The sequence below is a fragment of the Melospiza georgiana genome, chromosome 17 (genome assembly GCF_028018845.1).
Source record: "Melospiza georgiana isolate bMelGeo1 chromosome 17, bMelGeo1.pri, whole genome shotgun sequence".
In the NCBI taxonomy this organism is placed as follows: domain Eukaryota; kingdom Metazoa; phylum Chordata; class Aves; order Passeriformes; family Passerellidae; genus Melospiza; species Melospiza georgiana.
Genome location: NC_080446.1, coordinates 14890862 through 14906476, shown reverse-complemented (window position 1 = coordinate 14906476; position 15615 = coordinate 14890862). Strand labels below are relative to the sequence as shown.

General features: G+C 42.2%; 1 protein-coding gene across 4 annotated transcripts in view; it reads right to left on the bottom strand.

Moving 5' to 3' along the window:
* The window catches only part of NDRG3 (NDRG family member 3), a 57751-nt gene extending 42633 nt beyond the window's left edge, over positions 1–15118 (bottom strand). For 3 of the 4 annotated variants that reach the window (XM_058036065.1, XM_058036067.1, XM_058036068.1), the window contains exon 1: positions 15069–15118. The gene's annotated coding sequence lies outside the window, so the exon portion shown is untranslated. Of the gene's footprint in view, positions 1–11597; positions 11702–15068 lie in introns of all 4 variants that reach the window. The other variant, XM_058036066.1, reaches the window with a different exon arrangement.
* Positions 15119–15615: the final 497 nt, after the last annotated feature.

Genomic DNA, 15615 nt, shown 5'->3' with positions numbered 1-15615 from the left:
AAGCAACAATGAAGGAAAAAGCTGACTACACCCAAGTCTAAAACTAGTTCCCCAGTTAAGAATTAAGAGGAAGTTTCTCAGAAGCCTGATCACAGCCTCTTTTGCAGGTAAGGACAGCACAGCAGGAACATGGGCAAGGTTTCTGTTTATGGGACCTGGATGCAATTGCAGAACCATTGAAGCTGGAAGAGATTTCTGGAGGAGTGATTACTCTCCAAGCAAGAATCATTTCAAAGCTGGATCCAGTTGTTCAGGGCCTTATAGATTTAAAAATCTCTAAGGATGTAGATCCTAGCATTACATACCATTCTAATTGCAAAAGTAGTTTCCTTTTATCCAACGGGAATTTCCTTTGCTGCAAGTGGTATAATCAATGAGATTTTTAACCTGAAAATATCACAGGCCAGAATAAAAAGAAAAATTAAAATGAACACATCAGAAGAATTTAAAAATTCCCTTTCTAAAACTGTTTTATAATTAATGAGTCAACTCAGATACTTCACATTAAAGGCATAGGTGGAGCAGAAATTAATTTCCTGGTAAGCTTTTCAGGGCAGATGTTAATATATCAAAATAACAGGCTTAATATTAAATTGATTGCCAACTCTGAAAAATGTTCAATACTTTCCAGAAAAAGAACATGTGAAGAACTGTGCAAGATCTGAGTATTGCATCATCAGTCTGATTCAGTTCAAGAGCAAATGTCTAGGATAAAGCAAAAGAAGAGCACCTGACAATAATTCCCCTTTGCTTGTACATCCATCTGTACTTCAGGCAGTGTCTGTCTCTCCTGAGTCCTGCAGAAGCTTCTTCCCCAGTGCACTGAAACACTGCTGTTCCTTGTAAACACAGAAGTTATTTATTCTCACACTCTGTGCTGCAGAAAAACAGTAAGGCAGCCTCACCCATGAAATATTGAGACTTCTTCCTTGAGACACAAAAATTATCAAGAGCTTGACCTATTATTACAGAATCACTCTTTCACCCCACTAATAAAAAAACTCCCCAAATATGCAATATAAAGTAGCACATTCTGAAGATTTTATCAAAAACTAACTCTGACAGACCATTTGAACAGCTCTGAGCAGTCACAACTCCCATTGCCCACACATGCTGTCCAGAGATGGAACTTTCCAATGCCCTTGGCAAACAGCAAGGATAAGAACACCAGCCTCAACCCTAAAAAAGCCTGACGAAAATCTTCTCTACAGACAGGCTAGCTTGCCAACACTCACCTGGAGAGAAATTACCAAATACTTCTACTTGGTGTAATATTTCCTTTCCATAACATTACTTGCACATTTCTCCCATATTAACCTTTAAACAGAATTTAAGCTGATGCAGGCATCTTAGATGTAAAATGAAAGCCCTAGTTACTTCTGTATTGATTTTATTCACTCCAACATTCCAACATTACTCTTTTTTCCTCCCTTTCCAAGCTTCATTGCCATATCCTTTTGCAAAATGGCAGCTGTATTATTATATACCCCATGTCCAGTATTGCAGTGTTATAGTTGGGGTATCTAAAAAAATCCTCAGAAAATATTTAAAATGTTCTGAAGAAGGGTAATCGCACCATAAGATGTAAGAAAGACAGTATTAGTCAGGTGAGTTGTGGTACAATCAGGTGCCAAACCCAGTTGTAAAGAGTGTCATATTTGTTTAAGCCACCATGAGGGAACCAAAGCATGGGTACTCTTTTGAGCCTTGTCCACAGCAATTCCAGCTAATGAGCTTAAGCTGACTAGTGGAGAGGTCTGAAAGCACCCACAGAGCACAGGGCATTTAGTTGTCTGGGAAACCTCAGTAATTCAATTACTCTGGATCATAATAACATTTTAAAAGTAAAATGATAGTAACTCACCTTACCACTGAACATTTCCTCAGCACCTCAAGAGTCAGGAGCAAGGTGTCCCCAGGGAGACACAAGGTTCCTGAGACCATATGCCAGCACAAGTGACCACGAGGGGCTAGCTCAGCAATACCAGCAGACTGCACCACCCCAGTCCCTACTCTTTCAAACTCCAAATATCTCAAGGATTTGCAGATTATAGCTTTTATTTAATGAACTGGAAATAATGACATGCTTCTGTGACTAGATGCCCTTCTGCAGGTCAGGAGCAGATATTAAACACAACTGAAAAGCACAGTTCACTTGAGTACTTTATGAGTTCAAGTTAGTGAAGTCTGTCTTTACAATTCAGTAAAGAAGTACTTAGTAAGCTGCTACATCAGCCTAAAACTGCAAGAAATTAATTCTGCCAATAAATATGCAAACATAACAAAGCATAGGTGACAAACAGCAAATAAATAGTACCTGCACACTGAAGCCATATCCAGCTTCCATGAATCCAAAACCACCTGCTTTTCTAACTCCTGTGGAGCAATATGAAAACAATGCTATTGCAACTGGTTGGTATTTTAATGTTGTATTATTTCTGTAGTAGAGGCAGTTGGAACTACGACCACAGCGTAAGAAAGTGCCACCATGCCAGCTCATGATCAGACAAAGAGGGTACATTAGGTCTTGCTGTCACAGATGTTTTAATACTCCAACCACAACCTGAAAACACCACACACAAGGTGAGGCTGAATGTCCTGAGCTGCAGGAACTGTATTTGACTTTACTGGGTGTTTCTACTATAATATTTTGTTGAGAAGTTGTACTGATTTTCCCAATGAAAATTGATCAGAGGGGCCATTTTAGCCTGCCAGGCTGCATATACCTACTCCACCATTTGAAAGGATTTCTCTTGTGCACAGAGCTCTAAAGCTAATCTTACAAAGCCCCATGAACAGCATTCTGATGAAGTGTTAACTGCAGAATAAATCAGCTTAAATCCAGGAAATTGTTCCAACAGATTAAAGTCTTGATGCCAAAGAGAAAGGAGGAAGTCCTGCTCCCACTTTAGAAATATCTCACTTTGTTTTGAGCCTGCAACCCACTATTTCCATTTGGTGGTCTAAAATTTTTTATCAAAAGAGACAGTGAATAATGGGTTCACATACATGCCATGCTGCTAAGACTGTACTTGCATCATATCCTCTTCAAAGACATCTTTTTGAAAGTGAAGAGCTTTGATCTATTTATTATTCTTTACAAGGAATTCATTGCACACCTTTGATCATTCACATCAGCCTTTTCAGAATCTCTACCTGTTTCACTGGGTCTTTGAGGGCGATGGGACTAGAACTCATGCAGCACTCAACACAGCTGCATTGTGAGCTTACACACCACTGTTTCCTAGTTTGATTACTTATTTTTCCACAAGCATCTAACCTTCAATTTGCTTTTCTAAACAATAAGATAATATTTTGATAGAGCTGCCTATTATAAACCCCAGTTCTGCCTCTGACTGGAAAACCAATTCAGAGCTCATCACTGTACACATACAGTGGGGGCTGTTGTCCAGCCACATTACATCACTGCTGAATTTAAAATGCTGCTTTCTCACTTAGTGCCACAGGATTTTTTTCATGTTTCCTCAGAGCTAACTATGATAATGTATGTTTATTGATACAAATAAATGTCACTTGTCTTCAGTTTCTTTTTCTAACTTTGACTTCTCTGTGCTTTTGGCTTCCACATCATTCTCTGGCAATGGTTAATATTGTGAAAACACAGTATAAAATAGATCTTCCATCTGTCTGATTTATAGCTATATTTTTACTGGGTGTCCCAACAGTCTTCATGGTCTCAGAAGTGCCAATTATTCTTCACTCACCTCCTGCACTAGTCACCCTTTCATAAAGCTTTACTACTTCCCTTTGTCCTCCCAGTGGCTTCCTTCTGAGGAGCAAAGTCCTAAACCGTTTAACGTCTCCTCTCTTCCAATTCCATGCCTTTGATCTCTCATCACCTCCCTCTCTCTTTTCTAGTTCTCTTATACTCAAGAGTTTGCTCATTATGCTGATAATGGGCTCCAGTGTTGGTTATTCATATGATTTTACTGCTTTATAGGACTTCCTCAGGGAGATCTATCAGAGTTTCTCTTTGGAAGTGTGCCTTAATGCTGCCACAAACCTTCATAAATGTTTATGCAACCTTTGACATAATGCTCTGCTTCCCCCATCACTCCCAGAGTTGGGAATTTCATTAAAAATATTTTACTACATAATTTTAAATCTAATGCTCATATACTTCTCTCTTGACCTCAAGTTGACTACAACTTTTTTTTTTAAATTAGCCCTTTCATGTACATTTGCTCCATTCGTGTATGAGCTACATTAGGAGCTGCAAAGAGAAAGTATCCATCCACTGCAGAGAAATCCTACCCTCTCCTCTCCTTGTCCAAGAGCTTTGATGAAACAAAGGGTGCAGAGGGAATCATCACAAGCTCAGGCATTCATTTCTTTTCAAAACAATGGCTTGATCTGGTTTAGTTGAGTAAGTTCATCATTATCTCTTTCTAGGCTGTACTCTTGGTCTTCTTGGACCCCTCAGGCAATGCTTCTTATGTCAATATTACTCAATACAGTGAAGTCAGAGACCAGTTCCTTCCATCTATCTGAACCTCCTGTTTGGCAGAGGAACACAATTTTTTTTTCTGCAATTCCTTTACCAAACCACGCATTGGAATTAAGTAGTCTTGTTTCTCTTGGGATCTTTTGAATCAGTGTGAAATAACTTTGCATTGAATGAAGGGATCAACAATTTCCACTGAAGCTCAATACAGTGGCACGTGATACACTCCTGTTAAACATTCACCTCAGTTAGAGATTAAATGTTTTGATCTTCCTCCAAATGAAGACATAATCAGGGAAGAAACCAAGAAAGACGTAAAAGCTCCAAGGCTACTTCTCCTGCAATGCCTCTGCATACAGCTTGGAAGAAAATAGAACCCTCACCATCATTGATTGAAAGCTGTTTTCTACCTTCTACTATGCAATCAGCAGTAATAAAAGTCATGGCTCTTCATCAATCCACTGCAGGAGAGAAACAGCACAGCACCACACAGATTGGGGTGACTCTGTTAATGCAGGTGCTCAGAGGAAGAAGCAGCATCTGTTAAAATGTGATTGTTAAAAATTAGCAGTATACAGGCATGCCAGTGAAATAAGGATGGAACTTTCTCATAGTTGCTCAGAAACCACTGCAGGCCTTGTCTGCTTGGCCAGACAAGAGAAAGAAATCCCCCTCCTACTGCAACTGCACCCAGGATTCAGAGGCGTCAGAAGATGCTAGGAGGAAGGCACCTCTGCTCCCCACAACCTGTCTTTCCCTGTACCTCTGATCCACACAGGTTATTGAACCCTGCTGCAGGGAAGCAGAGACCAAGGGCATGGAACAAGTTCCTTGATGGATGGAAAGGTAAGTGCCAGTCTTGAAAGCTGAGGTCCCAGACCCTGGAATCACTGCTGCTCAAAACCTTGGTGTTTCCTTAAAAACACAAAAGAAAATGCGACTCTAGTGATTAAGGATAGGCTAAAAATACTTCAGACTTCACTAAATGAAATGTTTAAAGATCAGGATTTAAACTCTGTCAGCTTTTCCTTACTGAATGTTTTGACAATACAAAGACTGTATTTGCTTAAGTAATTTTTGGGCCAACAAGGTGATTGATGATGGCTTCTGCATAAGCAGTTCATTTAGGATAAAAAGAGCAGCATAAGTGCCATGTCTATAATCAATCCATTGCCCAGAACAGTTGAAGACTAGAGATCTGAGAAAACATTAATATATCACATCAGTGAATAAAACTATTGGAAAGCAAGATATCTGTATTACAACACTTTTCAGTTCAGAGAATTAGTGATCAGATAACAAATTAAGCTTTCTGGTGCAATGTGTTTTAAGCCATTCCAATTTTTTTCCCCAAGAACTACTATCTACCAATGAGAGAAAGCAGAGAGATTCATATTCTGGAAACCTCCCTAAATGGCTGAGTAATATGTGCCTAAACACTTATTTTATGAAAATGAAGTACTGACAGTATTTCTCCTGCATTTATACACAGTTTAAAATTCATATTTCTATTCTACTGTAATTCTAATTTCTTCATAGCTTACTATGCCATACAAGGGACTTTATCCTATTTCTTATTTCTTCCTTTTTTTAAAGGGAGCACAGGCTTCTCTGACTGTTTTATTACTTTTATTGTTAAGAAACTCCTGTCTTTATTAAAGAAAAATAAAACAATTGAAGTCAAGAGAGGAAAAAGCAGTTATCTTTTATAAGGCCCAAGGAAAAATATGCATTACTCTTCTACTACTGACAAAAAAAAGATAATAAAATACTCAATGAATGTCTCCATCTGTCTGAGAAATCCTATGCAGCACAATTTCCAAAGCTGGCATTTGAAGGCTGTCTTGGGCTTGTTTCACAACCTCAAAAACATGTTTTTAAACAAGGAAAAAAGAAGTAAATTTTTTCCCCAGATCAAACCAGCTCTTGAGGACATTTCCTGAAGCTCAGCATCAAGAGACACAAGCACTGAGCTCACTGTCCCTTCCCAAAAGCTGCTTCTGCGCTACCTCCCAGCGCTGCTGAAATTCCTACAGAAATTCTGCTTCCTTCAGGATAACACAGTTTAAAAAATAAATAAATAAATAAAATAAAGGCAAAATGGCAGACTCCTTAAACAATGTTCAGTAAGTAAATATAATTATCTAACACCTAAAACAACTGCCAGAAATGGAATGCATTCACGAGGAACAGGCACCAGACCCTCCCTCCTGAGAAACCAACTGGTAAGCTCTGCAAATAGTTTTAAAGACATTTTTATACTGGTGTGAGTGTAGCATACATATAATTATAGCAGCCTAGAATCCCCCTTGAGAACACTTCATTTAGGCCATTACTACCAAATGTCACATCAAAACCATTGCTCACAGTGTAAGCTCCATCACTATCCAAAGGGCTTGATGGGTTCATTATTCTTTTGAAGCTTCTGAAGTCCACGTGACCAGGCAGCCCTGGTGTTGACACTGTTGTTTCCCAGATTTCAAGAACTGCTCAAATACCTGGATACAGGCCTGTCAGGCTACCTAAAATTCAGAAACTATTGCCAACATTCCTATGCATTTACAAATAATTAATGAAGACATAGTCAACATCAACAGGAGACCAAACAAACAAAACCAGTAAAAAACATTTGGTTAAGAAAGGCACAAAAGTCTCTGTTACTACTTTGCTATGACTATCTCAGGGCAGAGAGGAACCAGAAAGGTGGCATGTCCTTAACACTGGAAAACATCTCTAAGATCATTCAGTCCAATAACTAAAACACTAAATCATAAAAAAATCTTCCATTTTCCACCCAAAGTATCAATATATCAGAAAGTAAGATTTGGGCGGGGGGGGTGGTGGCAAGCAAGTATGACAGCATTTTTTATGCCTGCACCTCCACCTCTATGCTTCCGAGAATGCCACCACAGAACTTCAGAAGAACCAGGATAGCCCCCAAGGAAATCAGATCAGCAAAGGTTTTTAACTTCCTTGCAGGTCCGGGTTGAGAACTGGAACACTGGCTGAGTGACAGGGAGTGCTGCAGTACAGTCAACTATTTTTAAAGCAAGTAACACCTCTGAGTAACCATCACAGACCTGAGATGGCTCCTTCCCTTGGAGCACAGCCACAAAAAATCAGTCAGTAATTACTATGACCAAAGAGTCCGGTCACAGATCCTCTGACCACATGCAATACATCCAGACAAGCACATATTCAAACACCAGGACAACAAAAAACAATCTGGCCTCAAGTTTTTTCAAAATCTTCTCCAACTGCAAGCATCACACTTTGCAATCCCACATAAATAACTCTTTTGCATGTTCGAAACAGGAGAAATGCTCATATTTTTAAGATTTGAACTGCTGCTGAAGAGATCAGAAAAAAAGCATTTGGAGAGCAACAGAGCTCACCCATGCGTGGAGGTGCTTCCTGAAGCTTGGCTGGCAGGGGCAAATACTTTGAGTTGTTTGGGGCATTTTAGTAGAAGCTTAGAAAAACTTTGTGATCCCTTGAAATCACAGGCAACTTGTCTCTGGCTCCTGCCTCATGTGGTCAACCCCACAACCGAGTCCAGGGGCAGGATAGCCATGAACTCCAAGTCTATTTAAAGCAGTTACAAATGCAGAAATTAAGTGTCCAAAAGGTATTGAATATCTGGACAATGGCTCTGCTCAGTGTGGCAAAAAAAATATTTTAAACCTTTACTCTCTTATGTCAAGACCCCCACCAGATATGGCAGCATTCCTAGGCTGGGCTACACCTGGATCTCTACAGCACACAGCCCATATTGCTGCTCCTCCCTGTGGTGGAGGCCTTGCTTTTTCTTCAGTGTGGCAGTGGGAAACAACAGAATGACACCTACGCAAAGATGACCTGAACTACTCCATTAGCTCTTTTTATACAAAGCTACAGCCCCCTCTGTGCTTTTGTATTCACTCTGCTGGAAAAGTCCAGCCCTTTTGCAACTTAGACATTTGTGCCGAAATCTTGGCAATGACAGGTTAGTAACTGAAAAACGTCAGTTGAGAGCCCTAAATCATGCCAACTCCTCAGTTACAATAATTCAGTTCTACAGCAGAGCAGCACAAATTAGCGTGGTGCCCGACACTACCAAGTCACATTACAGCCAGGGACACAACCCAGGCTACAGCCCAGCTCCACAGGTAACACAGGCAAGCCAAGGACTCACCAAGGAGACATCCTGATGGAAAATTTCCTAAGCAACAACGACTTCCTTATGTTTCTTACAACACCACAGCAGCAGCTACAGTGGTTGCATGATATAGGCATTGCAGAGTTTAAAATGCTGAATAATGCCCTCACTTTGAACCAGCAGCCTGGTGGTCCCTCAGTTCTGCTCTCAACTCCAAAGCAGTCCTGGACCCCCACAGGCACTTGACCATGCTCACCTGTGTGGGGATGGAGCAGAGGCCACTCACTGACCAGTGACCTCACAGACTGTTTAATAAACATGAATTGGCAGGAATACCCGGTGAGTGTTCCATCCACCTACTGCTAGAAGTAATAAAAAAAAAAATCTCACTGACTTTTTTTTACCCCAATAATGAATGCTTCCAATTAACTACTTAAAACATGTCAGGAAAGAAGAGTTTCATTCTGTGGCTGAGCTAATCCACATGAAGATTTTCACTAAACTCTATGCCTTTCTTTAGGTCAGCCAATGGATCAAGCCCAAAGACATTGTAAAATGAGAAAAAAAAAATCTTAACTGCCTTTCCTGAGGGCCATATGATATGTATTTGATAACCTTTTCAACCAAACTAAAGGAGAAAGGAAGTTTAATTTGTAACAAGGGGCATTTCTTTCTGGAAAACCATATCAGAATGAACTGCATAAGCAAAATAGCAAATGTAGAGCGCTTATACAATGATTAAAACCACTTCTTTGTCAACTGAGCAGCCAGTCCTTGCCTAGCACTCCCAGCGCTGTTGAATTAGTTCTCCACCAAGGCAGAGACAAACCGCGCAGCATGTGAGCTGGCAGAACAGAAAAGCAGACTTAAACCACTCCCCAAGTCACATCTGCCATCTGGAAACAAGCTCTCCTTTTCCAATCTGAGTCATAAAACTACACACTTACACAAATCAAGTTTTTCTTTCTACCTAGGCAAAGGTAGAAATAACCTTCACATCCTGAAACCATTCCCCCACCCCCAGATTATACTGGCTAAGTAGTAGCCAAAACTACCACAGCCAAAAGAAACTGTTAAAAACACAAGCACCTAACTTCAGTTTCCACACAAAAACGGACCAAAAAAACCCTCAGCAGAAAACTACTACATGTGACAACAGTACTGGAGAATCCAGGCAAATTTTCAAGAACACATCTGAAAAATCAATTTAGAGAACAGAAATTTCAATAAAGATCTATGTCCTTTGTATTTATAAAACTTAAATGTACACAGACACCAAATAATTCTAGAACACACTATAAGGGTATCAGCAGCAAAATTTGTGAATTTCCAGTTATATTTTTAAAGTATTTATTATGCTTATAAATAAATTACAATAAAGTCCATATATAGGATAAAAAGTATTACTAGATCCTCATTAATTTACATAATGCACTAAACCCCTTCCTTAATCACCGCCTTTGTTTAAGGAATTCCAGAGGTTAACCCAGGGTCAGACTGTTTATCTGCCTCAGCACAGAGAAACCATCAAAGACACAGTCACAAAATCAACTGAATTAGGATCTAGGTGTAATTCATACACCAAGCTGTGTTAATCTAACTACAGCATCAAATGGAACCATCTGAACTAGGAAGTGCATGCACAGACACCAGACTGCAGTCCAGCCCATAAGGTCGCAGTTTCAGTCAGCAGCAGCAAGCACAGATATGCACTAACCTGACTGAACTGATTCTAATTAAACCCCACGTGTGTATACTGCCAGTACAACACCACTAAATCAGCATCAATTTGTAATTTGTTGGGCTCATTTTCAGCCCAAGCTGATTGCAGACTGGGCTCACTGGGGGCACAGGACAGGCAACATCCAGACAGCTCCAGAAAACCCCGAGAGGGAGAGCCCCTGCCTGCACCAACACGCAGCTGAAAGCACAGAGGGGGGGCATAAGTGTCAATTTTCCCAGGGAGAGAGACTGCAAAGAGCCTTTTGCAGCACTCTACTATACACTGTACTCATGAAGTCCAGAAAAAGGGGCAAGGAGCAGTGAAAGTCTCCTGAGGATACAAGCTATTCTATGAGAACAAAGAGAAAGGCTGGCTGAAGATCTGCAGAAAAACCCTCTGAGAGTAATAATGGAGAAATAAAACAACAGATTAAGTTTAGCACAAATAAAGTTCCAGTCTGAAGATATATTGTCCTTATTTCACATATAGAGTGGTGTGCTCCAAACTGACCATTAACATTCAGAAAATCTTGCTGGAGTCACAACAGATTGATTAAAGCATCAGTTCAAAGACATGAAAAAACAATGTTAGAAAATTATTAGTAATGAAACTACCATATAAAAATATAGAATGGCTACATCTTAAATCCTGGATGCAGTGCCTGCTCCATCCTTTCAAGAGAACATAATGGAAAGGAAAATAGTTTTTTAAAAGGAAACAAGGTTTGAAAATACAAATGAGAAATAATCAATCAGGCTAGGGTTCTTCTGCCTGGAAACAGAGATTGCTGCAGTGACATACAACAGAAATCTGTAAAATCATCAACTGAATGGAGAAGGTAAATTGAGATCAGTTATTCACTGTGTCCAAACAATACAACAGCTAAGAGATAGGAAATGAAGCCAGCAACTGTCAAATTCAAAACAAAACAGAGGTAGTCAGCACCTACAAGGTGATTCTGTGCTCTGGAAAATCTCCCCTGGGATGTGGCAGTGCCTCACATTTAAATGGATGGGAGACAAGGGCTAGTTCACAGAAGAAAAATACATTTATCATGAACAAAATAAAAGCAAACAACATCTATCTCTTGATATCCTACAAATGACAAAGAGAGAGGAGGGCCATCAGGCAAAGGTTTATATTACACATCCTGATCTTATGATCTTCTCTTTTTGGTAACTGTTAGAAAAGAACAGTGTTCTTACATGACAAAAATCAATTATGTCTCTGGTACTCCTCAGAACTTTTTTGAACTCACTCAGCTTACTCACCTGGCAAAAGCTGATCTTCTGGGGCGATGAGGACACAGAGGGGCTGGATTAGTACTCTGATTATTCAGCAAATTGAACTGGGTCAGGAAAACCTTCAGTAAATGCTGCAGGTGGTACAAAAGAGAGCAAGAATATGTGACCACCCCTTTGGCATGGAAGCCAGTCTTTTGATCAGTTTAAGATGTAACACACAGCTTCATCACCAAAGCAGAGATGAAAAGGAAGTAACTGATGGCCTACTTTCTCTGTTCAAACACACAGGTAAAAGCCACAATTCCAGCTCTTGTGGACAGAAAAAGTAGTGCAGCTACACATCTTTAGTCCATCTGCTAACTACAAAGAGAGTCTGGTTTATATATGACCAAATAGTAAAGGTTACTTTAAAATTAAACATTACATTTATAACCTCTCCTAGTTTTATATTACGTAAATAAGGAAAACCCCTTTGGGGAAGTAGGCCCATTGTAAATACAGAAATGCATCCAAGTCTGGAAAGGACAATAGCCAAATGAAAACAGAGCTATTCCTTCCATGCTTCCCACAGCACTCATTGGATTACCATAATAAATGCTGCTATACCAGTCACAGAATACAATGGGATATGACCAGATAGAAAATGGTGAGTGATCAATAAGGTCATTAAAAATCCATAAATTCCATGTGTAATTCAGAATTTACAAGAGCAGACCTGAAAACCAAGTGAGGTTATTGAAGTCTCTCATCAATTCTGCTTTGCACAGCAGTAGGCACAGTTATCCAACCCTTTCCACAGCAGGACCAAATCACAACTGCTCTGCTTTACAACGGACTGGACTGGCCAGGACACTGAGAATGCCCAGAGAGAAGCAACACAGGATTTTGTTATTCCTCCCAAACCACATTCACATAAACATGAAACCACTGAGGAGCAGTGAGACACCTAACAGGACCACTGCCTTCCACGTTACACAAGGAAGCCACCAAACCACTCAGGCTCCTGGAACCATCCCAGGTTAAACCAGGCCATCATATCCACAGACTGAAACAGCCTGAGCCAGCCCTGCACAGTGCCCAACAGGGGCAGCACTGACATATTTACTTTTATCCAAGACACAGCTGACACAATGAGCACAAGATAAGCTCTGCTCAGGGAGTGTTATGGTGTCAGCACTGCCTATGGAAACAGAACTGAGGGTTAGGCTTTGCCATTTTCCAGGAAGAAACTAAGATACTGTTTGTAAGAATGACAATGAAGTAATTAAAAATTAAAACCCCTAGTCTCTTCTTACACATAAAAAAATCACCCCCAAAATTTAAAGCTGAATTGCTTTCTTTTTTGTTTTTATTTTCATCCTTAAACTATACTACCATTATATTTTTGTGCATCTTAATGAAATACCTATATGTTACTACTTTGCTGTAATGCTTGCCTTGAGCATACAATAGAAGAATGTTTAAAAAAGAAGTCTCAGAAGTATCTCTAAAAAGATTTTCTAGCATATCTTTAAGGAATCATAGTACATGTTGTATGTAATAAACTTCTGAAATCTAAAGGTACCACTACACTTACACTTTCCAATGGAAAACACTGAGGACTGTGTATGACCAATGTGAAATAAAAGCTGCAAATGGGAGCACTGGAGGGTTTCTGAAGATGAGATTAGAAAAATCCAAATCAAACACCTTTATTAATTTCAATTAATTTTTAACCTCAGATGGAGAATGAGTAGCCAGGAATATACTTACAGGCTCCAATAATGCTGCTTCGAGCAGTTGTATAATTTTAATTCTATAATATTGTTTAATTTTCATTGTGTAATATTTCCAGCTTCTACCTTTGCAAATACCTTCATACAAGGCAAATATAAGGCACATGAAGCTGCTGCCCTAAGACACGGTACTTTGTGTGCCACACAGGGCTCAAAATTCCAAATAAATAATTGAAATTGGAACAGTCATTGCCCATCTTGAGTCCCCTCAACAATTCCCAGTCCAAGGGCCAATAATCCAGATGAATCTTACTGATCACTTCGCTTCTTCAGTGCTCCACCCCAGTTCACTAAGTGAGACATCTGGTAAGGTCTGCTCGCCTAGCCCAAGGAAATTATTGTGCTAGAAAACTTTCATGTTAATTTTAAATTGAGCTCCCTCACTCTACATCACCTTTCTGCTCTTTCCCACAGACTGATGCTCTGCTGCACCTGGTTTGCCAGGCTCCATCATTAGGAAGACAAATGTTTCTGCAGACAAGGCAAAGCAGAAGCTAAAGCAATGAGCCTCCAAGTCCTGTGACCATGGGAAACTCACAAGCATGCCTGACACACAAAGCACAACCAGATTCTTCATAGAATGGCCTGGGTTGGGAGGGGCCTTAAAGCTCACCCAATACCAGTCCACCTGACACGGGTAGGGACATCTTCCACCAGACCAGTCTGCTCCGAGCCCTGTCCAACCCAGCCTTACATACTTGTATTCCATTCCTCTCCACTTGCAACCCCCATCTTCTCATCACCTCAGTATTCAAACACAAAAACTCCTCTGGATTTCCCAGACACAACCCCCTGATCCTCACCAGACAGTTCCTGTTCTCTGGAGCAAACACACGTGTGACCAAGCCACAACCTCACGGCAATTCCTGCTGTGACTGTACTTTATCCCGACACCATCGCACAGCGGCTCCAACTCTCCCCCAGAGCCGCCGGGCAGCGGGACAGGGCTCACGGCCTCGCTTGCTCTGTAACACCCCATCTTCTGTAGCGCCCTTTAGAATGATTGTCTTTGAGGCAGCAGAAGCCTCTGATTTCGAGACAACGTATTTAATTACTCCTTGTGACTTACACTAAATACAAAATATTCATTAAACAGAAAAAAGAGATATGATGTATCAAGCCAACGAAAATCTTCAAAAGCTATTCCCTTCCCATTCATATCCCTACAAGGCTGGGCCGAATTAAAGATAAACATCCAGTGTGCGTTGTCCGAACTAAATAATACAAACGAGAATTCTGAAATCTGAATACCATAAAGAAAAGCTATAAATTGAAACAAAGCAGAACGCCGACGCACTCCTGTCCGTTATTTACATGAAAAAACCATCTCCGCAATAACCTCGAGCACTTCCGAGGCGTTTCCCCCACTCCCAGCGCAGCCCGGCGTGACGAGGATCATTTCCCACTCCTGCGGGGGGAGCGGGTCCCTGGGCCGGCGCCTCACAGCGGCGCCGGGCTGCGCTGAGCCCCCCTCCCCTCAGCGGCGCGTCTCGGCGGGGGGCGGCGGCACCAATCCCCCTCGCGGTGAAATCATCCCCGCCGGCGCCGGGGCGCGGCGGGACACACAGCGCCCGCGGGCGCGGCTACTATTGACTCCGGCCCGCCCGCCGCTGCCGCGTGGCACTTGCTGCCCAGGGGCAGCCGCTCGTCTCGGAGCCGCAGCGGTTCCGCGGGGTCCCGCGGGTGCGGGGGGGGATCCCGGCGGGGCCGGCCTGGGACTCACCTGGACCGCGGCACCTCCGCACTCCGCCCGCCGCGGCACGGAGCTCTCTGCGCCTGCGCGGAAGCCGCCCCTGCGCGGGGTCGGGACTACAAACAACATGGCGCCGCCCCCACCGCCCTCGGGCGGTGCCTCTCGCAGCTTCCCCCTCCCGCCGGCAGATGGCGCCGCCTGGCTGTGCGCGCCGCCGGGCCCGTCCCGGCCCCGCCCCGGCCGTGAGGGCACCGCGGGCGGAGCCGTGCCATTTGGGCTCGGGATCAGGCCGGTGCTGCCGTGGCTCGGTAGGGTGAACTCCTCTGAGCACGGCTGTCCCTCCGTCGCCGCTCGAGGGCCGCAGCCGTACCCGTGCCATAGCAAGCTCGCTGCCTGTCTGGCAGCGCTCCGCGGAGGCCGCGTGCTATCCTCCACCTCCTCCTGCCTTTCCCCCTTTCTAGGGGCGTCTCCAACTGGAAGCACTCCCTTCCCGGAGTAGTGTGACATTTCCAGGGCCTCTCACCTTACCCTCGGTAGGGCTTTACCCTAAACATTTAAGATCGAGGTATTTCCCCAA